General features: G+C 42.0%; 1 protein-coding gene across 1 annotated transcript in view; it reads left to right on the forward strand.

Moving 5' to 3' along the window:
* PCDH7 (protocadherin 7) overlaps nucleotides 1–10,569 on the forward strand; it is a 298,562-nt gene that overhangs the window by 134,026 nt on the left and 153,967 nt on the right. The gene's annotated exons all lie outside the window — the stretch shown is intronic.

A 10,569-nucleotide genomic window follows, 5' to 3' on the forward strand; every position in this document is an offset into this window, starting at 1 on the left:
ACGTGCTGTACAGACCAGTCACCTTCTCGTTCACGCGCTGTTCACGTGGCTGTAACTTCTCACAGTTCAGGACTTTTCCACAGTTCAGTGTTGCAGCTGTCTGTTGTTTTTCCTGCCACCTTGGCACAACCCAGCAGATTCTTATCTATCTTCCAAGGCTTGTTTTTCATCAAAGCCTAACTGCTTCTCAGAGGCTGTGTAAGGCTGACAGGCCGATATCTCCCCCACATCCCCATTCCCTTCCCCCTGCATTTCTGGGGAGGGAGGCAGAGATATTGGGGCAAAGCTGAGCTCAGGAAGAAGGTAGGGATGGGAGAAGGTGTTTTTAGGATGTGGTAATGCTTTTCACAGTCCTACTCTGTTATGTGGTGTTGTTGTTGTTGTTAGTGTCTGTATTAAATTTTATGTTCTTTTTTTCTTTCCCTGAGTCTGTTTTTCGCCTGTGCCATAGTGGATGAGATCATCCCTCCCTGTTCTTATCTTAGGTTTCTGGGTCTTTTGCTTCCCTCCTCAGTGCTGTAGGGAAGGGGGGAGTGAGAAGCTCTGTGGTACTCAGTTGCCCTCTGAGCTCAAACCATGACACTCTGTTCTTGCAATAACTCTAGATGATGCAAAGTGTTTATGGTGCAGCATGTCTTTGCCACAAAGTGACTTCAGGCAGATTGTTATATCTGGTAAGGTAGGAATTGTTTCATCACAATAATTGAATAAAACCTTATCAATCCTCTTATCACCAGGGAGGGGGTAGTAATATTTGTCTCTTCAGATGAAATTTCTAATGAGAATTTTCAAAAAGATTATCCCAAAGTGGTCTTTGGAATAACTTTGCAAGTAGGAGCAACATGTAGGTGTGTGGTAACCATGAACTATAAGTTTTGCATCCCACCTTTGAATTCTGCAGGCCCTCTAGGCATCACTAAGTATCATACTCTCCAGTTATCTATGGTCAGAGCTGCAGGTGTGTTTTTCCAAGGATAAACCTGAAGAAGATGCAGGGTCTTCATATTTTAAGGGTAGGTACCATTGATCTTAGGTCTGAGTTATTGTCACTTTTACTATTTCACAGGCAATCTGTTCCCAAAGGTCTTCAGCATCTTCTAAAAAGTGCTTGCTAAACTGTGGCCTGTGGTTCCTTGAAAGTCTGAGAGTTATCAGGTTATCATATTGCTATCAGGTCAATAGGGCCTTTCAAATGTAAATTTTCATGTTTCCTCTTGAAGGTTTGATAACAGGCAAGTATAAATGTCTGTGGGAAATTATGGGAATTGCTTCCTTAATTTTCACGTTTTTGTAACTTATCGCAGTATCTCTAGCAGCTAAATCCTTCCTGGACAGTTACTGTATAGGAATAGCCTATGGGACAGGGTCTAAGTAAATCCAAATTCTGGGAGATTCACAAAGTTGGTATCATTGGTCCAGAACTTAGTAGTAATTGACATATAGTGACAGAATAAAGGAACTGATTGCATGAAGTTTTGGTCCATCAAACAGTTCACACCTTAAGTACCGATCTAAATGAGGATTTATGAAGTTAGTTTTTGTGAGGTCAGTAAGATTAGTTATGATGTGATAAAGATAAATCCTTAAGTGGAAATTAAGAAGCCATTTTAATATATCCATTAGATAGTAATAGCCAAGTTCTTGAAATGACACTAAACTCCATAGAAATTGATGGTCTTGCACCTATTTATACCATGTAAAATGTGTTCCATTTTTTTCCTTGAAATGTATATGTTATGTATGTACATACTAAGTATGCTTACTAGTATGCTTAGATATTATTACTCTTGCTTGTCTGTGTGATTCCAAAACAATATATTTTACCCTATCTTTTCAAAGTATGATTTACACTAGATCTTGCTTTAAAGCAGAATACTGTTTTCCATCAGAAACTAGTACATGGATATTCCTTACATACCCTTCTATTTTAATTGAAAGTAGATTTCCTAGATATTCCAAGCCTGTATATTTATTTTCACTAAATACTATTTAGCACACTAGTATAGTATATATACTCATACATTTAGCAGTACTCATATATCACCCATGCAGCCTGTACCTCTCACTGCACAGAAAGAGGAACAACAGAGGGTGTGCTCAAGATAGGGGAGTGTAGGCTTGTGATGTCTTGCAAGACGGAAAACAGCTCTTTTACCTACAGATTTGCAACTGCAGAATAGGGTCAGTGCCATGGAAGGAGACAGTAGGATGGAAACTGCTTGAGGAAGCATCAGAGTAAGAGACCCTCTTCTACAGTGGGGTGGAGGCCCCATCTGCTGACCAGATCTGCTGTTTAGGGAGGTTTGGGGTGTGCCAAGTGCTCTGGCGCAGGATGCCTTGCAGAGACCCCTGAGGCTTATTCTCTCTTTGGACTATTATCTGCTGCTCCTCATTGACATGGGCACCAGTGGCGCTGTGAGGATGTTGACTGTATCTAGGCTGACTACACAGCTCTAAGGAGAGAGAGTGAGGGGCACAAGGGACTTCATGGCGTCTCTTCAGTCCTGACAGTGAAAGGCTTGGGAAGGAGCATGTAGGTCCTTTGGGACAAGGATTTTGTTTTTAGACAAATGGACCCCCTTTTGGAGAACTGAGGACATCTGGAGAGAGACAGGATCCAGCTGAGCAAGTTGGCAACAGCATCTTTTCCACCAGTCTGGGCATTCTGGTGAGGAAGACTTTAAACTAGGACTGGCTGTGGTAGGAAATTACAACCCACAGTCAAGTAAGGAAGTGGTGGGCAGAGGTGGACAGCAAAGTGTGAAAGGTGCTAGGTATGAGAGACCTTCATAGTGAAAGAGGGTCTACCTCAAGGATGTCATATGTACAGAAATAACACAACCTGGGAAACAAGCAGGAGGAACTGTAGCTCTATGTGTGGCCTCAGAAATATGACATTGTTCAAATTACTGAGCTGTGGTGGGACAACTCATGCACCTAGAGTACAAGCTCTTCAGGAAAGATAGATGGGCTCAACAGAAAGTTCTGTCAGTGGTGTTAGTTCTAGGAGGCAAAACTTGATCTTGGGATTGATCTGGGCATTGCACCAATGAGTTAAGTGTGAGTGAAGATAAATTATTTTCTGATGTCCTTAGGCCATTCCCTGAGCAGTTTCCTGAATAATAGTAGAAGTACAATTTAAACTGTACTAGCAACTTTGTCATACATAATAAATAGTGTATCCATATTTTCCAAACAAAAATATCTCGTTTCTAATGTAAGTAGAAATGGCAGCTGGTCACCTGACATGGTAAAAATATGAAGAAATAAATGTAACTTCAGTGTCAAGACAGTGGAAAGATCCTGTTAGTTTGGTCAGTGTAATGAGAATAATAGACTTCACTGGACTAGTGAAACCTTAACTTCTACTTGCACATATTTTTAAGTGATCTGAGAATAGTCGTGCTGGAAAGAAACAACAGAGCCTGTTTACAAGATATGAAATATTGACTTTGTCATCTTTTTATATATTTAAAAGTCCTGTGGAAAGCACATTATCCTGGTTTCAGCCAGGATAGTGAACTTTCCTTGGACTGAGAGGGAGCACAGATAGAGGACTGTGTCTGGATCGATCATTGGAGTATTCCATATCATGTGACATCATGCTCAGTATATAGGCGGATGCATGCTCCCTCACCCTGTTTTGGTTTCCATGTCATCATGGTGGGATTTTCTGGTGCGGTTGGATTGCTGCTGGGGGGTGGGGCGTGGGGGTGGGTGTACTGCATACTTGTCGCTGTTCTTGGTAAGCCACTGCTGCATTTTACCCATTTTGGACCTACCATTGTTACTGATGTTTTTATTAATATTACTAATATTTTTTAATTCAACCTACAAATTTCTTCTTTTGTCTCTCCCCTCTTTCACTGGGGAAGGGTAAGGGGGGAGTAAACAACTGGCCATGTGGCAATAAGCTACCGGATGAGTTCAGGTAAAGTTCAGGTTCAGAAATTCAGGTATTTAAAATATCCTTGGAATGTTGACATTAACATGGTCATCTTACTGCTAGCAGCCAGTGTGTCCCTGCATGTGGTTCAGGTTTTGTTCAGGGTTAAGAAACTCTTAAGAGTATCACCTAGAGATCTACCCCAAGGTTGGAGAATTATCAGTGGCTGGGGGTGTAGGGTAGCATGGGCAAGTACCTAGAACAGTGGGAACCTCCGGTCTTATGGAAATTCACTCCTTCACAAGTGCAGAATCCTGAAGAACTAGTATAATATTTGGAAAAAGTTTGGTGTCACCTGGGTAATTCCAGAGAGGCACAGCTCACTGCAATGTGCTGGGGCCTAGCCCACACCTACCGAGTGCTATTAACACTGTTCAGCACCTTCAAAAGGAAGAGAAGGGCTCTGGATCTGATAATAAAGTAACAGAAATTGCCACCACTACAACTCCGAGGACAGGTACTGCGGCTGAACCAGGGAACCAGCCCATGACAGTACCAGTTGCTCCCATACATAAGAAGAAATACGCAAGAAAATCCCCTTGTGGTGTACAGGGTGAGGACAAACCAGGCCCATCACATGAACAGGAGGAAGCAGAGCCAGTGATGTCATCCGATCCTTATCTCTGAGTTGCAAGACATGTGAAAATATTTCAGCCACCATTCAGGTGAGCAACTTGTTACCTGGCTGTTCCGATCCTGAGATAGCAGGGCCAGTAGTGTGGAATTAGAGGGTAGGGAGGTGAGGCAGCTGGATTCCCTGTGTAGGGAAGGGGGCATTGATAAAGCCATTGGAAAGAAGACACAAAATCTCAGTCTCTGGAGGCAACTTCTGTCAAGTGTGAGGGAGAGGTATCTCTTCAAGGAAGGTTTTGTATGTCATCTAAGTAAGTGGACCACTATGGAGAGAGGCATTCAATACTTGAGGGAGCTAGCTATGCGGAGGAGAGTTTACTATGACCCAGATAATGCATGGCTACCCACAGATCCAGATGAAGTCCAGTGCACCTGGTCCATGTGGAGGAAGTTTGTATGGAGCACTCCCTCATCACATGCCAATGCATTAGCAGTAATGGACTGGAGAGATGAAGAGGGACCAACAGGGGAAGAATTGGGTCACCGACTATAACAATATGAAGAAAGTCTCTCTTCCACCCTTGCTGCAGGTGTGAAGAAATTATCTTAACAATTCCAGCAATCTAAAGAGGACATGTCCTACTCCCCACCCGCACCGACTAGGATCTCAGCTATTAGGAGCAGTTGTTTCTCTACTTGAGAGAACCAGTACACATCACGGGGGAAGCTGTGTCATCACTTGCATGACTATGGAGAAGACATGAAGAAAAGGGATGGAAAACCTGCCTACCTCCTAGAACAGAGGGTATATGAGTTGGAAGTAAGAGCAACTACAAAACGGGCTTCTTTCAGGAGAAATGCTGCTCTGGTTTCCAGTAATCAAGTGCCCAAAGAGAGCAGAACGGTCGACTTTGCTCACGATCCTATGAGAAGAACTTCTGATTTGTATTCTCAAGAAGTGAGTGATGAAGATGACACTGAAACCCGTGCACACCACACTAACCCATTTTTTTTTTTAGTGGGTATTATGACCAACATTAGAGGGGCCCTGACTCCATCAGGTGGAGGGCAGGGACAATGGAGCTAATTGGCCTGTGTGGATTCAGGGGGCTGGCACATCTGACCCCCAGCAGTATAAGGCTCCAGTGGACACTGGTGCACAATGCACCCTAATGCCATGGAATTTTAAAGGAGCAGAACCCATTTGTATTTCAGGAGTGACAGGGGAGTCTCAACAGCTGACTGTATTGGAGTCCGAGGTGAGCCTAAGGGGAAAAGAGTGGGAAAACCACACCATTGTGACTGGCCCAGACACTCCATGCATTCTTGGTATAAATTATCTCAGGAGAGGGTATTTCAAGGACCCAAAAGTGTATTGGTGGTCTTTTGGTATAGCTGTCATGGAAACAGAAGGAATTAAACAGCTGTCTGTGTTACCTGGTCTATCAGAAGATCCTTCTGTTGTGGGATTGCTGAGAGTCAGAGAACAACAGGTGCCAATTGCAACTACAACTGTGCACTGATGGCAGTACTGCACCAATTAAGATGCTGTAATCCCTATCCATAAACTGATTCGTCAGCTGGAGAGCCAAGGAGTCATCAGCAAGACGTGCTCCCCTTTTAACAGCCCCATATGGCCAGTGAGAAAGTCTAATGGAGAGTGGAGACTGACAGTGGACTATTGTGGCCTGAATGAAGTCACACCACCGCTGAGTACTGCCCTACCAGACATGCTGGAACTGCACTATGAACTATAGTTGAGGGTGGCCACGACTGATATTGCCAATGCATTTTTCTCCATCCCTCTGGCAGCAGTGTGCAGGCTGTAGTTTGCTTTTACCTGGAGGGATGTCCAATACACCTGGAATTGACTGCCCCAGGGGTGGAAACACAGCTCCAACATTTGCCATGGACTGATCCATGCTGCACTGGAACAGGGTGAAGCCCAGGAACACTTACAGTACATTGATGATATCATTATATGGGGTAATAGAGCAGAAGAAATTTTTGAGAAAGGGGAGAAAATAATAACCATGGATGTTATTGCACATGTAATCCATGAATGTGAGACATGTGCTATGATCAAGCCAAATGGCTAAACCCCATTTGGTATGGAGGATGATAGTTAAAATATAAATATAGGGAGGTCTGGTAGATTGATTATATCATGCTTCCACAAACTAAGCATCGCAAACACTATGTGCTTATAATCATGGAAGCAGCCACAGGTTGGTTGGAAACTCATGCTGTGCCCCAGGCTGCTGCCCGGAACACTGGTTTTAGGCCTTTTAAGCATGGCACGCCAGAAAGGATTGAGTCAGATAATGGGACACATTTCCAAAACAACCTCAGAGACACTTGATCCAAAGAACATGGAACTGAGTGGATATATCACATTCCCTACCATGCACCAGCCTCTGGAAAAAATTGGTCAGTATAATGAGTTGCTAAAAACTACACAGAGCAATGGGTAATGGAACTTTCAAACACTGGGACATCATTTATCAAAAGCCACCCGGTTAGTCAATACCAGAGGATCTGCCAAGCAAGCTGGACCTGCTCTAACCTCCTACATACTGTGGAATGGGATAAAGCCCCTGTTGTGCTGGGGAAGACTGTCTGGGTTATTCCTGCATTGGGTAAAAGTAAACACACGTGTGGGATTATCTTTGCACAAGGACCTGGGTAGTGCAGAAGGACAGAGAAATCCAATGTGTGCCTCAAGGGGATTTGATTTTAAGTGAAAATAGCCAATGAACTGTCACATAACCCTTTATTGCAATTGGTGGCTCACAACATCCTTCTTCACCGACTGAGCCAACCTCATTTCATTCCTCCAGCCTTAAAGACCGTCATGACAGATGGAACCCAAAGTTATGGACTAAATGAACTTAGTAGACATTTTGGAAGGATGGCCCATAGACTAGGGGAATTATATCTGTGAGACCCGAGAGAGGGGTGGTGATTCATTAGAATGTATTTGTAACCTGAGCATAATGTAAATGGTACGGAATAAAGGGTGGAGACTGTCCTTGTTTCAGCCAGGATAGAGTTGACTTTCCTTCGGCTAAGAGGGAGCACAACTAGAGGACCAGGTCTGGATCAGTCTTTGGAGTATCATGTGACATCATGCTCAGTATATAGTGCTCTCTCATGCCCCATTTTGGTTTCTGGCGGGATTTTCTGCTGTGGTCGGATGGCTTCTGGTCAGGAGTGAGCTGCGTACCTGTCGCTGTGCTTGGTAAACCACTGTGGCATTTTACCCATTTTGGACCTACTATTGTTTTTGTTAGTATTTCTAAATATTTTTTTATTCAACCTACGAATTTCTTCTTTTGTTCCTCCCTTATTTCACTGGGGAAGGGGGATGGGGTGGGGAGCAGGAAGTAAACAACTGGCCACGTGGTGATTGGCTATCGACTGAGTTCAAACCACAGCACACATGAAGAGAAACCACTACTTCCATAAGTTAAAAAAACAGACAAAAGAAAATTGGTTGCTCACATCTAAAACCATAGCTTAGATAAAGACACTTTACCTGTCTTTGCATATATTTAGTTACTTCTTTGAGGGAATTAGTGTGTGTATAAATTACCAATAACATGATACAGAAAGTATTACTGAAATATGAAAATACAATAAAAATGACACAGACATTTTGTAAGACAGACTACTGCTAAAGGGCTTTATATTTCCTGCATGATTCAGAAGCAGTAGGAAAGCCTTTATAATTCCTGTGCAGTTCAATGAAGGGATTCCTTCTGAATACTCCTGGAAGGGAAAGATCCTACTGAGCATCTATGGGGAAGATATTCAAATTGTATATTGTAGATAATAGGGTCTTAACATAGCCGTTCTAATCCTCCTCTATGCTTTCTACTTTTTCCACATTAGTGAAAGGAGCAGCAACTCTAAACTATTTTAATGTGCTTTTTTAAGGTGCATTATTTGTGCTCTTCATTCTTTTGTTTTGCTCTTCTATTCTCCTTGCATTTAAAATGATATAAAGCTCTAAATCACATTGGTATAAAAGCACTCTGCAGCTGCAGAAGGAAACTTCAAAAGGTCAAAAACTCACCATGAGAATACCATGACTCTTCCCTTAGAATTTTCTCATATTTCTAGCAACACTCACATTTATAAACTTTTGATCTACTTGTGCCAGGAACACTTACTGTTATATTTGTAGTCCAACCTATTTCTCAGCATCACTGATGTTCAAAACATTTTATTGTAAAAAAATAAAAAAAAAAAAAAAAAAAAAAAAGTAAAAACTAACTGAAACTTCACCCACCCCTCTACTTGTTAAACTAATGTGGACTTCTATTCTTCTGGGTTTCTCTAAGTGGCTGTAGTTTTTGTTTCCTCCCTTCTGGCCTGCATAAATATTTCCACCCTATAGTGACCAGAGGTGCCGGTGGGGGTGATGTATGCCTGTGTGTCGTTCTAACATAGGACTTGAAACACATTTGAATCCAAAGGTGGGCAGCACTCTCCAACCTCGCATTACAAACATAGGAAAGTCTTCATAGTGTCTTATAAAATGGATCTATTGGTGTTTGTTTTAGAAGGTGCTTTCTAGAACATCAGATATTTCTCTGTGGTTTTCTAGCCATGCAAATAGTAAGATGTTTCAGTTGTATCATTAAAATATTTGAAATGTATCATTACTGCTGAGTGTAGTTCAAATCATAGGAGAATCCCGTAGCCTCTTACTGAGAATTCTACCTGTCCTCAGTGGCTTCTGAAATGTGAAGAATCACCTCTCCCACTTCCTGGATGCTCACTGGTGCCAAGGTTCAGCGTGCAGCCTTTCAGAGCAACAGTAATATCTGTCATTTTGAATGAATACAAATCTCTAACAATCTATGTTTGTATGGTCCCAGTGGAAACATGTGGTGTCAGCTGTGCTCACAGTACTTTAAAGGCTTTATTAAGTCAGCTGGCAACACACCCTGTCTCCAGGCACTGAATTTTATGGCAAAGGAGCTAAGAGACTGAACCCTTTCCCACCCCCACCCCCCCTTTTTTTTTTTTTTTTTTTTTTTTTGGAAAGAGGGAGGAAGCATGAAAGCCTGGCGATCTCACCTCACCTCATTACGAGATTTCATTTACTGAACACAACTGGAATTATCCATGCATCTGATGTGACATTCCTGAATGATAAAGCTGTGGTGTGTGCTTCACAATTCTTGGTGGAGATGCATCAACAATCCCCACAAAACATGTGTTTGTGTATGTGTGTCTGTGCTGGACCGACAACAGGACTCCAATACAAATGTCATTGGCACACGTATGCATACACATTCCCGTACAAGCTAAGCATCTCAAGGGCAAGATTTCCAAGAAAAACATCATTTATAGACTAAATGTATATATTATGAGTCTACTGACTGCACAGGTAAAGTTCTACAACTATCCACTCAAGGGGTGGGTCACAAAGCTTATATGTCGTTGCAGAGATGGACAAACTTATTATTTTGAAATCGCTGGGAGGAAAATCAGTCAACTTTTCGTGTTTTCAGATAGTTGTATGCCACTATTCTTCATCTTATGTACACATCTACTGCTAATAAATTATCCAAAACTGGGAGTTAATACACACTGAGCATTTCAGAAGACTGGCCATATTCTGGGGTCTCTGGTATGGATTTAAGGAGCAAAACCCTTCTGAAAATTTGAAGCTAATAGCCAAGAACCTACAGAAATTCCTTCGTTAATGTTCTCCATACTGGCAAATATGAACCAAATGATGTCAATTATTAATTCATTATTAACCAATAAATTATTATTTAACACCGCCTTCTCAACTTTCTCAAACAGTCGTATAACATGCAGAAGGTTTTCAGAACATTGCTTCACAAATTATTTCTCCCTTCCTACAAAATAACATTCCCAAACTGTAATGGTCATGTTCTTTCATGCCACATATGGTACAATATGTTGTAAACTACATTTATTATCCGCTTTTCTTGCTGGTTTTTTTTTCCCCACCAAAACATATTTCCCACCCTATATTCTTGTGGCTACGTCCCAGATGCAGGAAATTA

This window comes from Athene cunicularia (assembly GCF_003259725.1).
Source record: "Athene cunicularia isolate RWA chromosome 4 unlocalized genomic scaffold, athCun1 chr4_part1, whole genome shotgun sequence".
NCBI lineage: Eukaryota > Metazoa > Chordata > Aves > Strigiformes > Strigidae > Athene > Athene cunicularia.